The sequence below is a fragment of the Rhineura floridana genome, chromosome 3 (genome assembly GCF_030035675.1).
Source record: "Rhineura floridana isolate rRhiFlo1 chromosome 3, rRhiFlo1.hap2, whole genome shotgun sequence".
In the NCBI taxonomy this organism is placed as follows: Eukaryota; Metazoa; Chordata; class Lepidosauria; order Squamata; family Rhineuridae; genus Rhineura; species Rhineura floridana.
In genome coordinates this window covers 120,888,998-120,910,361 of record NC_084482.1, presented here as the reverse complement: position 1 = coordinate 120,910,361, position 21,364 = coordinate 120,888,998, and the positions used below count along the sequence as shown (strand labels likewise).

General features: G+C 41.9%; 1 protein-coding gene and 1 long non-coding RNA gene across 4 annotated transcripts in view; one reads left to right on the top strand and one right to left on the bottom strand.

The window, feature by feature from the left end:
* The window catches only part of CPLX2 (complexin 2), a 189,818-nt gene that overhangs the window by 135,818 nt on the left and 32,636 nt on the right, over positions 1 to 21,364 (bottom strand). The gene's annotated exons all lie outside the window — the stretch shown is intronic.
* LOC133382280 (uncharacterized) lies at positions 881 to 20,966 on the top strand. Its single transcript, XR_009761891.1, has 3 exons — positions 881 to 1,063; positions 5,237 to 5,325; positions 20,517 to 20,966. It is a non-coding gene; the product is annotated as an uncharacterized LOC133382280 (long non-coding RNA).

Sequence of the window (21,364 nt, the reverse complement as noted above, 5' to 3'; positions counted from 1 at the left end):
AGCAATTAGGAGCTGCGCTAAGAATCGCCACTGCATTCCTTAAATTTCTCTGGCTCCCTATTTTTTGTTAACGTTTTGTTGCCTACTAGTAGCACAAACAGCAAACTGCCTTCTACACAGCTACAGTATTTCAGATTAACCAATACAGTAAGAGGAGACAGACATAGGGAACAAAGAAACCCAATTGCTTCTATTTGTGCACCCAAATTGGAGCTGCTTCAAATATCAATCCAGGGGAGAAAATACCCAGAACAATTGCATTAGCAGAATGGTACTGCAGAAATGAAATCCAGTAATGACCTTAAGCATTTATATCTATGTAGCTCAGAGAGTGTTTTACAGAAAAGAGAGGGTAGCATCACCCCTTCATGTGTCATCGACAGCCTAATTAGATGTTACTCTGGAACAGGGATTATAGATCCGAGAATCTTTTCTTCTGAATCTCTGCTAAAAGTATTATGCTAGCATGCTGACATAACCTGTGCTCAGAACTGTATTCAAAAACTTATTTTGGAGCACAAACATGACCACTAAGATATGCAGAAATTCAGCCTACCTCTACAACAGGCAGTAGTATAGTGGCAAATTCAGAAGTACAGGGTCCCTTCGTGATAATCACAGCCACACACATCCTTTTTTGCTCCTGGGTTGAGAATGAGATCCTTGCTAATGCCTTCTCCCACAACAACAGACGTCTCTAGGAGCCAATCAGCATGAAAGGGGGGAGTGTTAGCTACTGAAAAGAGTCTTCTAAATGGCTGACTCCCCTCCTTTCACTCTGATCCGCTCTAGCCAGGAGGAAAGGACAAGGAAGCATGTTAGAAGACTCTTCTCACTGACTAACACACTCCCTTTTCATGCTGATTAGTTTGTAGGATGCTGGAGACATAAGGACCCTGCTGGGATCCTGCTCCCCCCAAAAGTAGGGGGACTAAGACCCCCCAAGACCCTGGACAAGTACATCGCTGATAACAGGGATGGCCAACAAGCAGCCTGTTGACTCAATCCAGCTTCCAAGGCAATATCATCTGACCTGGGATAGCTCTACTAAATTTTAATCAAGGTACAGTGAAAAGTGAGCCCATATTTTTATGTTTAAGAAAAAGAACATGTGTTTTAGATAACAAGAAGCAGACTTTATTTTTTAAAAAATATGTTTTTCTTTTCTGTTTTGTATGAAACATGTCTATAATATGAACATGCACTTATGGGCATGTAATAGTATACTTGAATGCATGTGCTCTATAACTCCCTACTGTCAGGTGGCACCAACTTTATAATAAAATCCAGCTTGTCACGGGGTGGGGAAGGTGTCTGTATACATCTGGGCCCTGGTCTTCTGGAAAACAGTGAAACCCTTAAAAGACAGATAGAAACACACAAACACACGGCTGTCCCTGTTCTAGGATAACAGTAGAACAGATACCTCCAACAATATGGTAAAGCTAATTACTTTAGGATAAATGCTGGAGAAACAGATAGTGTCTCCAAGCCCTTTGTCCATTACTCACTAGGCATCACCAGACCCTTATAATTTTAAACACGACAGACATATCAGGTTACTGAATTGTCTCATCCACGTTACATTGACATTGACAAATGAGAAGTCAGACATCAGCAAAATCTAAGAACTCTTGGGGTAGAACTAGATCAGTGCCAATACCTTGCTTCTAGTGGTGACTAGCAACAGTTGCTGTACATGAATTATGCAAGAAAGAAGTAGGTCTTGAGGGGATCTTTCCTCTGGGACCTGGCCTTCAGGGCAATGAAATCCAAGGACTAATTACATATTGCATGCAAAGTATTTTCTTTTGTTTTTAAAAGCCACTGCATTTCATCTACTAGGTGGCCTCAACTTTGCAATTTTCAAAATACAGCAAATACACAAAAATGCACAATGTGCACGGCAATGAAAATACAAAACACAATGTGCAGCATAAAAGAGAGAAAAGCAGAGATCCAACAACAGAGTTTGCAATCAATACACTTCTTTTGTCCCTCATCCAGGAGAAGAGAGAATCCCTTTTGCCCAGTCTTACTTTTAAAAAGCTGGCTCCACATTAGAGTTGTGTGTACATATTTCTGTGAAGTCAAATGTGTAAAGCATAAAACTAAAAACCAAATACATCACTAAAGGAAGCACCACTCCTCAAATATTTCAGCTACCATTAAAAAAACTCTCTTTCAAAATTCAATTTAAAACATTTAAAAGATTTGTTTTAAATTTGTATATTTGTTTTTAATGTTTTTAGTTACTGTAAACTGCCCAGAGAGCTTTGGCTATGGGGCAGTATACAAATACAATAAATAAAATTCACTTTCTTGCAGCTATCTGCAGTTATACTTAAACTCCAATATTCCAACATCTCAGAGATCTCCCAAGCAGGCACCAAATGGGTGATGCTTTTGGCACGGACCTTCAGCAACTATCTTAGACTGCGGTCTTGTTTAGTTGGCAGTTCTCCACCTCTCCAGCCCAGGCAGAGATGGGTAGTTGCCCAAAAAAGCAGTATTCCCAGAGACTCACAGCTAACAAAGTTGCAACTTAAATATGGGCAATTGCCTCTGTGAATATTCATCTCCCTGACACCTTCGCCTCTCTCTTCCACCCTCCCCCTTTGGAATGTTGAAATGTATATTTTAAACACATCAGTGCAGAAGCTTCCCCCCCTCCTTATTCTGTAAAGTACATCACTGATGATGTAGCAACTGTACCAGGGGTGGGGAACTTCTAGCCTACAGGCCAATCTGGACCACCAGGGAGGTTTAATTTGGCCCATGAGGCCACCTCTCCAAACCCACGCACGCTGGTAAATCAGCTGATGCTTCTAGGTGCTGTTTTGCCAGTGCATTTCCTGCAGGGCATGTGCGGGTGAAGCAGACCCCTCCCCATGACAACTGAGTGTAACCGCCACCAGTCATCTGATATCATCAAAACATCAGATGATTGACAGGTGGATGGCCCTGCCCACCTGCCACAGCTGGACAGCAGGGTGAGGGGAGCCAAGATTTCCCACCCCTGAACTATAAACATCTGCTGCTACTACTACTACTACTACTACCACCACTACTACTACCAGGAGTAGTTTTTCATTCACTTCTTCCATATCATTTGTAACCTATGACATTGCTTCAGACTGGAGCTATAGTATGAATAATATATTAAGCAGATTGTCTGGACTTTAAATGCTTAGTCTATTAATTATAAGTGGGATGTGCAAACAAGCATGGCATGCACCTGTTCAGTGTTCCAGCCAGTCATACCTTCTTTCAGGATACTCTGTATCATTACCCTTTTTGTCCCCAGATTTCCATTTTCTTCCCCACAGATAACACTCAGCTTTTTGTGACCACTGAGCATGCTCAGCTCACTGGGCTGTTTTTTTTTGGGGGGGGGGTTGCTTCCTTAGGCTTTTGCCCTCTAAAGTTTTTTTCTACTTCTGCAAAACTTTGGGGTTCCCCGAAGATGCCAGTGTCTTCTTTTTGTTTCTCAATAGCCCCAGTAGGTCTCTCTAGATGCTTTGGACAAAGCAACAAATCTCATGCATATTGATAGGGTAATTTTACAGTCTCTGGGTGATTGTGCAAGCAGACTTTCCCTTCCATCTCCTCACCCCCTGCAGCCCCACTTGCCACCCCCCGAAAATCTGCTCCAGAGGATTCCACAAACCTCTGAAGCAATCTGTTGGGTGTGTGAGTGTCTGCACGGGACAGAAAATGAAGGAAAAGTCCCATTCTATGAGTGGAAGTCTATTCTGCTAGTGGACGGGCGCAAATGGATATCACCCTATTGCTTTCATTAACTGCTCACTGACTTATTTTCTTGCTTAATTTGATTTTAAGTAACATGTTTATTTGTAATGAAAGAAACGGATAGCGTCTGTTTATGTGGTAAAACCAGTCAAACAAAAGAAAGACACATTTTACAAAGTGGTATAGAAATGTTTAACCACCTGCTCACAGTGTTCCTGTTTGCTCAGGCAAACACCTTGTTCAGCAGAGACAGCTGCTAATGTGTGCACTGCCCAGAGGAAAACAACCTGCTCTGCAAAATCTATGAGAAGAGCAGGAAGTCTGCAGCTCCACACACAGAGGTTAATAGGCAGCTTACTGTATTTCTAGCAAAGTACCCCTTCAGCATCTTAACCCCACGGCTACTAAGTGACTAGTCCCAAATTGAAGTGGGGTGCCTCAGAGGGATTTGGAAACTGTCAGTGACAAAATGAGATCTGTACAAGGTGGTACAATGTGAAGCAGGGACCCTTTGAAGCCCTTTTTGGTGCCTTGTTGATCGACATTTAAAAAAAATGCTGCAGACAGGTGTCTGCTAAAAGCATATAAGGAACAATTTCAAAGTGGGCAGACTGGTGAAGGGAGAGCAAACATGGAGTGGGAAGACAGCAGAAGGAGCATTCCATCATGACTGTGGCTTGTCAGAGGCAAAGTTTGTAAGAGAAGGAATATTTACCTGGAAATCAAGTCCCTTTTAGTCCCCAGCCCCCACAAAACAACTTTAAAGGTGCCTAGCACAAAAGTACTTTGATCTATCAGACTGCAATTTGACAAGATTGTCACACACAGTCACTTCTCTCATATCTGCAATTTTCAAACCAATTCCTCACAAAACACTAGGGAAGATTAAGTTATTCCTTTTTTACTGACTGCAAACATGTAATGCAGGAGTCACTCGCTCACTGCCCATGAGTGCCATGGCACCTGTGAAGGCCTTCAGTGGTGCCCTGAGCAGGTAGCCCAGAGTATGAGCTTGCTTTTTTTTTTTTTAAAGTAAGTCTGTAGCCCCCTAGAAAGAAAGCTATGGAGCAAAATGTGTAGGTACCCTTCTAAGCAATTTATGTGAAACGAGCCAGCCTGACTGCTCTTGCCTGTCAGTGTTATTAGCCAATGAGTGAAGTCGAGCTGTGATTGATAAGTGAGTTGTTTGGACTTTATTTATTTATTAGATTTATATCCCACCCTTCCTCCCAGCAGGAGCCCAGGGCAGCAAACAAAAGCACTAAAATGTTTTAAAACATCATAAAACACTTTAAAATATAGTAAAACAAAACATTGTTAAAAACATATTAAAACAAAACATCGTTAAAAATATTTTTTTAAAAAAGCTTTAAAAACATCTTAAAAAGCAATTCTAACACAGACGCAGACTGGGATAAGGTCTCAACTTAAAAGGCTTGTTGAAAGAAGAAGGTCTTCAGTCTTCCCTTGTGCTCTGTGTTAGGGGGCACGAGGAAGTGGAGAGCCAGACTGTGACGGAGGGCAAGGATGAAGTAGGAGAAGGCAGCAGTAGAATGGAGGTGAAGAGCTGAGGTGAGTGACATGGGGTGTGTGTGTGCCCTCTGCTCGTCCTGCCACGGCCCCCCCTCCCGACTCCTCCCTCCTGCCGCCTGTCACCCCCTCACGCCTGCTGCCCCCTCCCCCCTCATGCCTGTCTGCATCAAAATGATGATGCATCAAAATTCATTTGCCTTTTAGCAAAACCAAACTGTAACTATTTGGAACAAGAGGATTTCATCCCATTACCGCAGGTCTGTGTGATTTGCTAATAAGTGTCCTTTTATGAGTTTACAAAAATAATTTATGTTAAGCACATAAAATACCTGGGGCTGTATTGTCAGTAAAGCAAATGCCCCACTGTGTGGATCTTTTGAAAACATTTTTGTTGCAATTTTGTTTTACTTTGTTCTTGTTGCATTGTTCTTGTATTTGCACTATTTTTGATGCATTGTATTTTTACTGTATATTTTTTACTGGTTATTTCTTATGTAGTTTTTTTTTTTTGGTAATCTGTTTTAATATGTTGTTCACCACTTTGGGGGCCTTTTAGCCAAAAAGTGGTATATAAATAAACTATAAACTAAATTAAAACTAAACTGTCACCCCTCCCCTTCATGCCTGGAGGTGCCCTCTTACTCTAATCGTGGAGGTAAATGTAGTCACAGCAACTTCCAGCTAACCTTGGTGGAGTTCTGACTTCTATCACTAAGCAATATGCTATGCTAGATATCAAGCCAGACCAAAACCTGAAGCAAATTGCATAGGTGCAATAGTGCACATTTGCTCCTCCTTCATGGCTGAAATTAGCCATACACATAAAGTTCAGAATTGCACATCCAGATTTGAAATGTGTGTTCACCAGCAGCATTACACAAGCATGTAAAACAGTGCTCCAATTGTCTAAAAATTCTTTACAACACTTCATGGTGTTCTAGATCAGTGTGATATTTGTCTCATAATAATTCTTAAGGCTGAAATAGACCTCAGAAATACTTCAAAGTAGCCAGGGGGGAGGAAGGAGTTGTAAGGTTGACTGGAGCAATGGTGTTGGAGAGGGGAGATAGCAGTTCCCCTATTTGCTGTTTTCCAGAGCTGTTGCCCCTGAAATCGCTATAAACCCAACCTGTGCAAAAAAAAAAAAAAAAAGTACTGCTATCATGCCTGTATTTTGTTTCACTGAGATGCTCACTGGAGCTTCAGGGGTGATTTAATGGTATGGGGCAAAGGGTTAAACCACACTTCCTTCCTCCTCCTCCTGCTGTTGTGTGTGCATGTATAACACAGTTGCCTGTATTTTTGGATTCTCCTTGCAGGCGCAACTATAGGGGCTGTTGTGATGAACTCCTGTACTTCAAAATTTACTACTACACCACTGGTTGCTGCTCCAATACAAATTGTACAAACGTAGTTGCTTTTAAGTGGGGGAAAACTACTTGCAGATCTCCTGCATCATGTCTGTTTTGGCCCCTGCAACAACCCAAATCTATTGAATATTTCCCAGGACACCACAGTTAAATGAAATATTAATGTACATGAGGTATTCCAAGTGCACATGGTGTTTGACACTTTATGTACTTAGCTATCATGGCCAACAGACTTCATGCATTTATCTAATCCTTTCAAAAAAGGCAAATAAGCTAGTGGCCTTCATCAAATTTTATGGCAATGCCCTGCAAGTGAATTATGCTTTGTATGAAGTTGTTCACTTCTTTTTGTCCATTTGAGCCATTATATGGCACCATTATTTATCTTAATGTATGCATTTCTTTCCAAAATATATGCCAAATATTGGCTTGAGATCAGTTAGTCTCTTTGATGCAGCTTGGATTGCCAAGTATTCAGTGAATAGCTGGCATGCATGTGCTCTGGTGGTATAGCTCCTTTTTGGAAATTCTGCCTTTAGAATGCAGATGCACAGCTTTACACCAGGCTTTGGTTGCTGCTTGACATGTTGATGAACAGCATTTGAGACAACCCAATAACTTTTAAGAACCCCAGTACATTACCAGCTATCACCCCCTCAAGAAGTAACATAACTTCATAACATAACATAGGTTCATAACTTCATTGTAGATGTTTGCCAGTCTTTGAAGACTGTACCATCTATGTCAGGCAGAATGGTATTTACTTTTTCTATCAGATTTTAACTCTTTCTAAAAAACTGCCATGCTTATAAGGATGCTTTTTTCAGCATTGAATACCAAAATATTTACTCCTTAAAAAATGATGATCATTTAAGCAGGGCTTTATTTCTAGAGAAAAGAGGGGCTGAGTCTTTCAAAAAGATGGCATATCAGTTCCTGGGAGGATGGCATATCCTCACTCTCAGGGGCACTTGTGGCCACATTTGGAATATCCACACAAACAGCCACCAGGCTTTTAGTCACTTGGAGTAGCTGTTACCTCTGTATGTGTGCGTGTGATTTTGAAATGGAAAGTCAGCACTTGGACCTAGGGAAGAATGAATGTTTCAGCTTCTCTCATTTTCCAGCCTTCAGTCCACTCCATTTCCACATTAATTTGTGAATGCATATACATTTTTGTGCACTTTTCTCCTTACACACATTTTTACAATCATTTTCCTTTAATATAATGTAGTTTTGCTCATTATCTTTGCTAATCTATGCATATTTGTGCACACTTTTTGGTTGGAGAACCGCATCACAAAATTTAGAGAAATACTAATTTCTGAAGAATAGCTGTGTTTCTGTTTGCTTATTGATTCGAGGAGTGCAGATTAGGTAGGTTTGCTTTAAAATGCAAACTGCACGAATTTATCTCCCATCCCTATTTAAAATCTGTATTTGATAGTTTTTATTTTTGAATTTTAATGTGGCATTTTGCTTTTGAAAGTTTTCAAACTATGAGACAGAATGGAATGGACTAGGATAGGAAGGAGTGCCTATGCATGAACAACAGCACATATGTTGTTGTTGTTATGTGCCTTCAAGTCAACTACGACATGGTGACCCTATGAATCAGTGACTTCCAATAACATCTGTTATAAATCACCCTGTTCAGATCTTGTAAGTTCAGGTCTGTGGCTTCCTTTATGGAATCAATCCATCTCTTTGGTCTTCTTTTTCTACTCCCTTCTGTTTTTCCCAGCATTATTGTCTTTTCTAGTGAATCATGTCTTCTCATTATGTGTTCAAAGTATGATAACTTCAGTTTCATCATTTTAGCTTCTAATGATTTTATTTTTTTATCTACATCCCACCCTTCCTCCCAGCAGAATGATGGCTCTGGTTTAATTTATTCTAACACCCAATTATTTGTCTTTTTCGCAGTCCATGGTACCTGCAAAGCTCTCCTCCAACACCACATTTCAAATGAGTTGATTTTTCTCTTATCCGCCTTTTTCGCTGTCCAACTTTCACATCCATACACAGAGATCGGGAATACCATGGTCTGAATGATCCTGACTTTAGTGTTTAGTGATACATCTTTGCATTTGAGGACCTCTTGTAGTTCTCTTATAGCTGCCCACCCCCATCCTAGCCTTCTTCTAATTTCTTAACTATTGTCTCCCTTTTGGTTAAGGACTGTGCCGAGGTATTGATAATCCTTGACAAGTTCAATGTCCTCATTGTCAACTTTAAGTTACATAAATCTTTTGTTGTTATTATTTTAGTCTTCTTGACGTTCAGCTGTAGTCCTGCTTTTGTGCTTTCCTCTTTAACTTTCATTATCATAATAGTCTGTGGGTGGGTAAGAGGCGACAAAGGAGGAAATGGAGAGTGAGATGGGGTGGAGTGGAGAAAAGAATTGTTTTAAAAAATGGAGTGGAGGGGAAAAGGAGCCAGAGATCAAGAACATGGATAAAGGAGGAGAAGGAGGCAGCAGCAGAATGGAGATAAAGAACTGTGGAGGTGAAAGATAACAACATATGTGTGTGTGTGTGTGTGTGAATACTGTGTTTGCACTTGGCACACAAAGTGTCTCTGGCTACTGTGCTGCATTTGCAGTATTTTAACTTTTTTGCATCTCAGGGGAAAATGTTTGCTTGGGTGAGTGTCCCTTAGTTGGTGGCAGGGCAGGGTCTGGGAGGTGGTTAAGTGAGAGAGATTATGCTTGCTGGCTGAGTGCAGGGTGGGGTTGCACTTGGTTTGACGTGCAAAGATCTGAGTAGTGGCCTCTGCCTCCCTCTCCACCTCTCTTACCAGCGGAGAGACCACCATTGCTATCATGGATAAAAAGAATTATTCTACTACCTCTGTATGTGTTCATTTGTTTTTAATGTTGTTTTAGGCTACTTAGATGTGCAGCAGCCAAGGCCAGCACCTTGTAGGCGTTTTTTAAAAAAGCAACTGAAATGTAACTGTAGTGATTACCTTTGGGAAAAAGTATCAGTTACTCTCAGAGCAATTGTAATTGTAACACTAATTACTACTTTTGGGGCCATGTAACTGTAACTGATTACTTTTTAAAAGTAATCTTCCAAGCTCTGGTCCTGCTTTGCAGGAACTAAAGACCGGGGACTCATCATCTCTTTATGCTTAATGGGGCTTACTTTCAGGATGGCAGCCTAGGCTTTGGTTTAAGGTTGGCACTGGGGGGAAAACAGAGTTCTTGCAACTTTAACAGCTGTATGCTGGTATTTCTGCCTGTCTATATGGTAGGCAGAAATTCAACAGGTCAAACTTTTTCTAGTATGGAAATACAACTATGGGAAGAGCTTCACCATGACTACTCTCTACTTTTGCATTATGGCATGCCCCCATGGCAGCCATTTTGTGACTGGTGCCCCCAGTATTCTCTCAATATTTGAAATGTGCCCTCTGGTCCAAAAAGGCTGGCAACCTCTGCTGTAATGGCTGCCCTTGTGGGAAACCTACAGCAGCTATTCTTAACGAGACCTTAATATATCTGGGGCAGAGTAGTCATCTGCCTCCCCATCCTATACCCTGCTCTTTTCAAAGAAGATAGGAGCATTTAAACTCCTCCAGAATGAAATGGGTAAAGTGTGTGTCTATTTTCTGTGCATTTTATATACTTGGAAGTGTGCTCTATTTTCCAAAATAGTATGTTTAATCGTTTAATTTGCTCTTGATGTTCAGAAAATCTAGCCTTCCTTTCAACCCCTCCATAAGATAGTACTCTTGATTTAATACAAAGGATAGGACGAGCTAAATGAAATATGTATCAATAACTATAGCAGCTCAACCTTTTTGACAGTGGTGGAATTCCAGAAATGCCCTTCTCCTGGGTCTAATGCTTTGGTTGATAGCAGATAAATTGTGGCAGCAAGATGAAATCTTGTAAAACCAAATGTTAAGTACCTCCAATTGTTGTTGGACTACAATTCCCATCAGCCCCAACCGGCATGGTCAATGGTCAGGGAGAATGGTTGGCATCCAACAACATCTGGAAGGCACCAGCGTGGTGACCCCTGGGATAGACTATTGGTATTCAAGTGTTAAAAGCCACCCCATAGCAATTTTCTCTGGAAAGATGATTTAAAAAAAAGAAAAGAAAAAAGGCGTTTCACATTACTAAGAGGCATGTATAGAAAATGTGTCTTGTGACTTGCATATATCCTCTACACACACTTCCGGTCTCATCAAAGCAGAAAATATCCTTGGGAAAATACTTATACAGGAGCATTTGGCCAGTTGTGGGGTATGATGCATGAGCATCTCCTTCACAAGAGACTCAGAAGAGGGATAGAGGATGTCCAAAGCATTTGTGCTCTCTCTTTCACCACTTTGGGGTAAAGTGTGAATTGGCTCTCAGGTTGCTAAATTCTGTGTCTGATAGCAGTTTCTAGATGTGCACATTATGATCGTTCAACCCACTTCCTATCTAGAGTAAGTCTAGCGTGCTGTAAATTGTTGACAGGACTGTGCAGCCTGGACAAAGCAGTCTTTCTGGAAAAGAGCAGCAACAGATGGCAGCATTTTGAGCTGGCTTCCAATGCCAGACTCCCGTTACCGATGTACGTGTTCCCCAAAGTGCCATTCACATGCAGACATTGTTTGTCAATTGTTGCTTTAGACAGAGTCTCGACAATGTTTGGCTGATTCATGCTCAGAAAAAGGAAGTGGGGAAGAGGATGTTTTCCCGTTCCTGAGGAAGCTATTGGACTGAGGCTGCACAACCAAGACTAGAATGTTAGGCACAACTGCCAGTTTGATTCCAGATTAGGGTACTGATCAAGATTCTTCCAGCAGCTGTTTCAGTCTTAGCAGGTGATTCATGAGAAGCACACGGAGAGAAACGGAGTGGGGAAGCAGCAGTGGCAGCATAATTGACTCTAACAGAGATTTTCTGGAGTGACTTCACAGCTAGAGCCAGGCCTGAGGTATGTTTGGAGAAGACACAGTGCCTGCCAGATGCCTGTGGAGCCCATTAGTCATAGTTGCCTGTCCCTGGGTATTTTGGAAGCTCTGTGGCAGCTGAGAGGTGCATGGGTCATTTTTCTTGGGTAAACACTTTCTTCCAGCTGCTGCGACTGGCAAAGGAATGCTGGACTGGGCTGGAAAAAAGATGGGGCCAGAACTGCCTCTTTCTGGAGGGTGTGTTTATGTGCAAAACTGACCAGCAAGAAAAGCTCAATCGAAAAGTCTAAGAGGCCACAAAAATAATACATGGCGAGGGGGGGTTGTATCTTAATCTTGCTTCCAAGACACATCACCTGCACAGAATCAGTGACGACAGTGTCTGTTACAATGAAAAACAGTCAGCAGCTTTTCATCTAATATCATCCAAAGCAGCTGAGAGGTTTTTCTAAAAAAAAATCATACCCTTTGCAGCAGAAATGCCTTCACACGGGCTGTTTTGGATGGCATCAAAACTGCACAGGCAACTCTTCCACATAACCAAACGGTTCCCCAGTTAATGGAATGGTGTGACCTACCTTTCAGGGTTGTTGTAAGGCACTCTTTTGCAGCTTTAGTCACCGCCCCTCCCAAATCCCCAAGAGCTATAACAGCAATGGCATGCATCATATGAGGCCACCCTACTGCACTATTTGAATTACTGGGCAAAATATACAAATAATAATAAAAGAGGGAGCATAATATGTGAGACTGCAGAATGTGCTTACTGTTTACAAGATACAGAAGTTAAGGCGAGTGCCCTAACTTTCCATGTTCATGCTTTTTGGTGCATGGGTGAATTTGTAAGTGCCTCAACTCTTCTCTGAAACTGAAGCGGGTTTTTTTTTTAATCCTAGACTAAATATAAATGCAGATGATCCTAGGCCACAAAGCATAAGGCAACAGGCTGAAATGTAACAACCTGTCTAAAGTAGCTGATCAGAAAAGATTATATGTGCATGATGCTGCAAAGCTACAAACCTACTCTTGCAAGAGAACCTTCACTATGTACACTGATTCTCATGGAAATCCTGTGCCCTATCCTGCCCTCCTTTCCTCAGGCAAATCTTAACATTTCTCATTCAACCTGGCCACAATTGTGTGGGTAGTAGGCAATTGGTAAAACCATGGGGTTTGCCTGAAACTGAAAACCCCATGAAGTTTATGATCGCATGCCTGCCTACTGAGAGGTCAGTCCCACTGTGCTTAATGGCAAGTCCCCCAGTACGTGTGCACAGGACTGCAGTCTAAAGTTCACAGTGCTCTTTTGTTCTTAGAAATCCATGCCTCTGGAACACAATTCCTTGTGTACACTGATCTGAAGTGAATGGACTTTTAAGGATGGTGGAACAGACTTCCTCGGAAGGTGGTGGGTTCTCCATTAGAGGTTTCTAAGCAGAGTCTGGATGGCTGCCTATCAGGAATGCTGTAGGACTGGGTTTTGTGAATTGCCAGCAGTTGAACTAGATGACCTTTGAAGTCCCTTTCAACTCTGCAATTCTAGGAGTGGTGAAACCCTGACAGGCAGGGCAGCTGATGTGTTCACTGCAGCCTATGTGCCTGCAAATAATTTTCAAAATGGCCTGCATGATCCTAAGAACACTTGGGTGCAATTTACAGCTTGGATCCAAAGTAGCGCTAAGTCACTCATTCCATTAGTGCAAGGACTTACACTTGCACAATGGAACTTTCCCCCTCTCTCCTCCCCCTGTGCACCCCCTAAATCTGTTGTTGGTTCCCCCAACCACCTGGAACAGATTTGGGGAGGGTGCACTTAGGGAGAGGAGAGATGGGAAGTTCTGTTGTGCAAGCACAAATCCTTGCACTAACATGACTATTGAAATACCATCCTAATCTCCCATATTTTCCTTTTCTATGCTCAAAGGATCAGAGCGCTGAGAAGCAGTCATAGCTTAGGAGAAGAATTGGGGGGTTAGGTTCAACCCTGGTGTCTACAGTTAGAATGTTCAGGTGATGGGATAGCCCTCTGCCAGAGAGCACCTGCCAGTTAGAGTAGTGATTGATTGATTGATTGATTGATTGATTGACTGTTAGATTTATATTCTGCCCTTCCTCCCAGAAGGAGCCCAGGGCAGCAAACACTAAAAACACTCTAAAACATCTTAAAATCAGTCTTTAAAATATATTGAAACAAAATAAAAACCATCTTTCAAAAAACTTTAAAAACATCCAAATGCAGACTAGGATAAGGTCTCTACTTAAAAGGCTTGTTGAAAGAAGAAGGTCTTCAGTAGGCACTGAAAGATAACAGAGATGGTGCCTGTTTAACATATAAGGGGAGGGAATTCCAAAGAATAGGTGCCACAACACTAAAAGTCCGCTTCCTATGTTGTGTGGAACGGACTTCCTGATATGATGGTATCTGCAGGAGGCCCCTACCTGCAGAAAGCAGTGAGTGACTGGGTATATAAGACAATCTTTGAGGAATCCTGGTCCCAGCTGTATAGAACTTTGAACACCAAAACCAGAACCCTGAACTTGGCCTGATAGCTAATGGGCAGCCAGTGCAATTCTTTCAGCAGTGGGGTGACATGCCGGCAATACTCTGCCCCAGTCAGCAGTCGCGTCACCACATTTTGCACCAGCTGTAGGTTCCAGATCAACCTCAAGGGCAGCCCCACAAAGAGCGCATTACAGTAATCCAGCCTGGAGGTTACCAGTGCATGGACAACACTGGTCAGGCTATCCCAGCCCAGAAACGGCCACAGCTGTCTTTCCATTCGAAGCTGGTAAAAGACACTCCTAGCCACTGAGGTCACCTGGGCCTCTAGTGACAAACATGGATCCAGGAGCACCCCCAGACTACAGACCTGCTCTTTCAGAGGGAGTACGACCCCATCCAAAGCAAGCAACTGACCAATTATCTGAACTCGAGAGCCACCAACCCATAGCACTTCTGTCTTGCTAGGATTCAGAGTCAGTTTACTGACCCTCATCCAGCCCACCATTGAGTCCAGGCACCATTCCAGGGCTTGCATGGCTTCTCCCAGTTCAGATGTTACAGAAAAATAGAGCTTGGCATCATCCATGTACTGGTGACACCTTGCCCCAAATCTCCTGATAACCACTCCCAAGATGTTAAACAGCACTGAGGACAAGGTGGTCGTCTGTGGCAGGGGGCCAAAAGACAATCTCCCAATGCTATTCTCTGAAAACAACCCTGGAGGTAGAATCTGAACCACTGTAAAAGAGTGCCTCCCATACCATCTCAGCAAGGCAGCTCAGGATACCATGGTCAATAGTATCAAAAGCCACAAAGAGGAAGATGATACACAGATTGCATCATGCGCCTATGCACGTGTCTGGGGAACATTCTTACACCTTTGGTGGGAGTGTCCTCCTGTACACTATTTCTGGATGGAAGTATATCAAGAAATTTCCAAAATATTCCAAACAAATAGCTCAATTACCTCACAACTGACTCTGTTGAACCAATGGGACCCCCAGATGACAAAGTTTCATGCAAAAGAACTGCTTACATGGATGTTGGCTGCAGCTCAGCTCTCCATTGCACAAAGATGGAAAACCTCCACTTACCTTTCTGGTATAAAAATCTATGGAATCTGGCAATCATGGAGAAATGATTACGGGTATCTAGAGGAACCGAGGAATTAGGGTACTTCTAAACAACATGGTGGGAATTTATCTCATATTCTACTGATACTGAGATCTGTACATCATTACCTGCTTCTGTACGAGACATATGGATGGCACAATGCATTTTCCTTCTCCTTTGGCCATGGTAATGTAACACCCTGGAACGGCCTTGTTTATGTTTTTATATACATATAAAATTTATAAAACTAACAAACAAACAAACAAACAAAAAAGCCGCAAAGGGATCAAGTATGAATAACAAGGTCGCACTCCTCCTGTCCTTGTTCTGATAAAGGTCATCCATCAGGGAGAACAAGGCTGATTCAGTCCCATAACCAGGCCAGTAACCGGATGGGAATGGGTCAAGATAATCCATCTCATCCAAGAGTACTTGCAATTGCTGCGCCAAAACCCTCTTGATCATCTTCCCTAAAAAGGAGGTATTTGCGACAGGGCGGTAGTTATCACAAACCAATGGGTCCAGGGTGGGCTTTTTCTGGAGTGGTTGTATCACTGCCTCTTTCAGGGTGGCTGGGACCACTCCCTCCCACAAAGACACATTGACCACACCCTGGATCCACTTGGTCATACCCCATTCGGCAAGCTTTCATAAGCCAAGTGTCATGCCCCTCTCAAGAGGACTCAACAGAGGGGAATGGGAGACCTCAGACTCAGGGGGACGAGCAGAGAAGCAGCTCAAGACCCTTCGGTCTCAGACAAGGAGTAGGACTCTGCTGGAGCCATTCCTGTCAGATTCAGAAAGTGACTAGGAAACTACTCTAACCCCAGCAGAGAGGAGACGCCAATGGGTGTGGGAACAATGGAGGCAGTCGGCCGATTTAAGAACAACAAACATTCTTTTTTTTTTTTTTTTCAATAATTTTTATTCAGATTTTCATAAAACATACAAGACGAAATCATAAAACATTCAAAGACAAAAAACAAAATCAAAAATAGTTAAACAAAAAAAAAAAAAGAAAAAAAAAACAAAAATAAAAATAAAGAGTAAAATATTGACTTCCCATTTGTCAAAGATCAAATCAGTTATAAGTCTATAATATATAACAATCCTGTCTCTTAAGTCATATTATGAAATCACTTTCCTCCAATAGTTATCTTACTTAATCATCAAATCTCATAAACATTACTTTATTCTTTCCACAAAAAGTCAAAGAGAGGTTTCAATTCTTTAAGAAATATATCTATCAATTTTTTTTTCCAGATAAGCATATCGATTAATCCATCTCATTACTAATTATGATAATCTTATTGTCATAACCATAGTCAAAATAAACATTTCAATTAATCCATCACATCAGAATCTGTTAGGTTCAGTAATTTCAGTAGCCATTGTTCTATTATCCCTATTAGTTCCATTTTCCATCTTCCATCTTCAGTAGTCTTGTTAAGTCCAGTAATTTCAATATCCAATCTTCCATTATCAGTATTCCATAATAATCTTGCTGTCAAAGCCATAGTCATATAGTAAGAGTCTGATGGGAATTACCTCTATCCCAAATATTTTCTTGCCATCCATTCTGAATAGGTTGCTGAAATACTGCTGTAAAATCATATCTCTGTTCTTTTTTTCAAAATACACTGGGTCATCTCTTAAAAGTTTTTCCATTGTCACATGGCTGCAGTTAATTCCATAGATTTTCTCTATATTGGGCTCCATCACATCATTCCAGTCCAGAAGATTATCCATGCCATTGATAACTTTATCTCTAGAATCTTCATTAATTTCTTCAGAGATAACATTGAGTTCCAAACAATAGATTTTATTTCTAAAGTCCATAGACTCCAAATCTTGTTCCTGTTCCACGTTTGTTCCAATCTCCGGGATCTCCTCTCTCACAGGGACCCCTGTTCCAGTCTCCAGGGTCTCCTCTCTCACAGGGACCCCTGTTCCAGTCTCCAGGGTCTCCTCTCTCACAAGGACCCCTATGTCTTTAATCTCCTGTGTCTCCAAACAATAGATTTTGTTTCTAAATTCCATAGACTCCAAATCTTTTTCCTGTTCCACGTTTGTTCCAATCTCCGGGGTCTCCTCTCTCACAGGGACCCCTTCCAGGGTCACCTCTCTCACAGGGACCCCTATATCTTTAATCTCCTGCTTCATTTTACTCAATTCAATTTTCAGCTCCTTACAACCCTGTCGCAGGTTTTGTTTCGTTATCTCAATCTCATCCATTATTTTCTGAAACATAGTTATTTCCAGATTCTCAGCCACTTTCTTAATTGCCATTTTAAAAGAAAAATATAGGAAAACCACTTCTTATTTCAGCAACAATTGGGTTAATACTCCAAACTTGGTGACATCACAGTATAAACAGAGCAGACAGCCTTATCTCTCCATGCTTAAGTAAACAAAATGCAGTTCCCAGGATCGAAACAATTAATGGCGGTCGTCAGGAAACAGATTCGTCAAAATAAAATAGACCAAAAAGAGAGTAGTCTCAGACAATATAATATTCTTCAAAATAAAAATCTGGAATAGAAATCCCTCTTCTGTGTATATCTTTAGAATGCAAATCCAGGACAGCTTTTTGCAACAAAAACAGAGATAAGCTATTAATTAGTGAGTAGCAGAGAGAAGTTATGGCTCCCCAGTGAGATGTCAAAAACCGATCAATCTGGCAAATCTCTTTTAAACAGCAACAATTTAAGTCAAGTAAAAGAAAAATATAGAAAGAAGGGTGCTTGCCTGTTAGTGCGTTCTCTCTTAGAAGATAAGATGAACGTTCGCTTTATCAGATAGAGCTTGTTGTTGAAAATCCGTCCCACCTTCGTCGGCTGGACCTCGTCCCATAAATTAATGAGATCTGGTCGTCCCAACAAAAATAGGCTTTGAGGTTAATCTCTTCGTTTCTCCCTACCCGGGAGAAGTTTAATCAGTCAAAAAAAAAAAAAACCTGACTGATATATCTGAATAAGCTTCTTTTGAGGCAGGAGCCCGTCTCAAAAGCAGGCACAGGCTAAGTCACCCTTCCCGGAAAGAACAACAAACATTCAAAAGAGGGAAGGCTGATTGCAAACACCTGGCCTCAGACGCTAAGCTGAAAGGCCATGAGTGGCTTGGGCTCTTGCTGGAAACAACTTCGGACCTTCATGTCAGATTGTCACCAGCCCCGCTTGTGATCCCGTGCCTTCGACCTTGCCCCACCTGATTGTCCAAGGCAGAAGAGGGCAACCAGAATGATCAAGGGGATGGAGCGACTCCCTTACGAGGAAAGGTTGCAGCATTTGGGGCTTTTTAGTTGAGAGAAAAGGCGGGTCAGAGGAGACATGATAGAAGTGTATAAAATTATGCATGGCATTGAGAAAGTGGATAGAGAAAAGTTCTTCTCCCTCTCTCATAATACTAGAACTCGTGGACATTCAAAGAAGCTGAATGTTGGAAGATTCAGGACAGACAAAAGGAAGTACTTCTTTACTCAGCGCATAGTTAAACTACGGAATTTGCTCCCACAAGATGCAGTAATGGCCACCAGCTTGGATGGCTTTAAAAGAAGATTAGACAAATTCATGGAGGACAGAGCTATCAATGGCTACTAGCCATGATGGCTGTGCTCTGCCATCCTAGTCAGAGGCAGCATGCTTCTGAAAACCAGTTGCCGGAAGCCTCAGGAGGGGAGAGTGTTCTTGTACTCGGGTCCTGCTTGTGGGCTTCCCCCAGGCACCTGGTTGGCCACTGTGAGAACAGGATGCTGGACTAGATGGGCCACTGGCCTGATCCAGCAGGCTCTTCTTATGTTCTTATGATTGGATCTCTGGTACCTTGACTTTGGACTCCCAAGGACTCGTCTGTTCTACACTCTCTCAGCTCTTCCCATCTGGTATTTAAACTTGCTGTAGTTACTGGCCTCTTCTCCTCAAATGAAGCCTGAGAGATTTACAGCCCAGTCGCTGGCTGTTATTGTCTAATTACCTTAATGTAGCTATAAACTATTTCAACTCGGTCAGCAGAGACCGACACCAAGATAGACATGGGTTAAGAGGACATGTTCCTGGTAGCATTGTCACAAGCATTTTGTCCATGTTATCAGGCCATATCAACTGAATGATTAATACTAGGCTAGATGGCTAAATGGTACACAGTAGCACCCTATGGCAATAATTTACTTGTTTTTTTAAAAGAACTCCTCTACCAAGTATGCTGAAAACTCATAAATATGCAAATAAACAAGATGGTTAGAATCCTACAAGGCCATTCAGTGGGCAGCCCCCTTGAACATTAAGACTGGATTAATTATATCCATTTCCCCCCCCCCCAGAAATCCTATGATCTATTATTAAAAACTTCCACTGATAGAAAAACCACAGCCTCCGTTGCTAAGTTAGTTCTCTGATGAATTGCTCGTATGGTGGGAACATTCTAATGGCTGCAGTTCTAAAAGGCTTCAGTCTTACTGTTCCACATCTCTGGATTGCTTAAAAAAAGTTAGAAGTGGTGTAAAAAATAACAATCACCTCTGGAAAATCACTTAGTGATTGGTGAAATTGTACTTTTAAAGCCTCCAAGGGCAGTGCACAGCTGGGGAATGAGGCTGTTGGGAAACACGGCTGAACAGGAATTTTATCTGAGTAGCAGTCTATGCAGTATAACTTCAGGGCAAGCTGTGCAGGGATCAACACATTCGGGATGGGAGTGGATCCTGGTGGTGCTTCCAAAAGAGTGCTGCTGATGCCAAAGGCAGATGGGAGCAGAATCAGGCCTGGCGACTGCAGGTTTAAATATTAAGCTAGCAAAGCACAGTCCTTTGTCTCTGTTTAATTTTTAAACTCCACGAATTTTGTGTTGGTGCCAAATTGACAGGGGCTAAACTGGTGCAGAACGTTCACCCTGTGGAGCAACAGCTTGGGAATGTCATATTTGGGAGAATGAAGATGCAGTAGTTTAAAAACAAATGACCCTCCGCAATAGTAGGGGTGCTTCTAGACTGTCATTATTTTGGGGTGGGATTCAGTGACAAACCATGAAATTCAGGTTGCGAAACAAACCCACTTCCCCAAAAGATCTGACTTTTTTGTGCTAAGGAAAGTGATGGGGAAACGCAGTACAAAGTGTGGGATAACGTTTACTTTGATATAACATCTTACCTCCCCACAAAAATATCAAGATGAATGCTAAGTAATCAGGTCATCTGACAGAGCCCTAGAATGGCCTTAGGTGTTGTAGTACCCATGGGGCAAAATTTTAAAGTCTTTGCCTGGTTGCCCTCTTCAACAGACAAAAAATGAAAAAAGTGGGCATGTTAATTTGCTACACAAATTTCTTCACAGGTTTCTCCATCCCTGCTCTACTGCCTGCTCTGCCTGTGTGCGGCTGTCACCAGACAATCCTTCCAACCAATCACTCCTACTTGGGCCTTCACTTCAGCGTTCGCCTGAAGACCTGAACAATGAAAACTAAGCAGTCTTCTGCCCTTAGCCATTTTTCCCCAAGAACAGAAATTTCATTTTAAGAAACCCTTAGCCCTCTATAGGTCTGTCAGCATGATCAATCTCTTATTTTTTTGTGCAATAAATATGTAGCTAGGATCTCCACCTGAAAAGAAACCTAAAAATACACAGAGCTGCATCTGTACATATCTATCCCTCTTACCTGTGCTTCACCCTCCCCTTCCATTTGCTGTCTCCCCACCTAACACCTGCAACATATACATTTACAGTGTAAGCTCCTCAGGGCAGGGATCTGCCATTTGTGCTTCTTTTACTCGGCCAAGGGCTGCCATGTACATTCATTATATATATATAAATTATGGTTGTTTCTCATTTATATCACAGTGTCTGCTTGTCTTCCCTCAAGGCTGTCCTTTTATTGTGAAGCAAATATGCTTCCCCAGCACTCAAACCAATATTTCGTCACTTGGAAAAATGAATTTCTTCTACCTGCAGATAGCGTACATCCATTTCTCTTACAGCTGCTGTACAGTATGTGGTTGTGAAACTGTCACAGGCCCCTAATGAATACTGCTTTCAACTTGGCTAGTGATAAGCTCCACAACTTTCCCTGATATGACCATATTTTTGACCTTCTAAATTAAAAAGTATTTCAGAACTACGTGCTGTTCTGCACGACAGTTCCAGTAGATAGCTAACCTTTCCCCCCAAAAAAGATGCTGATCAGC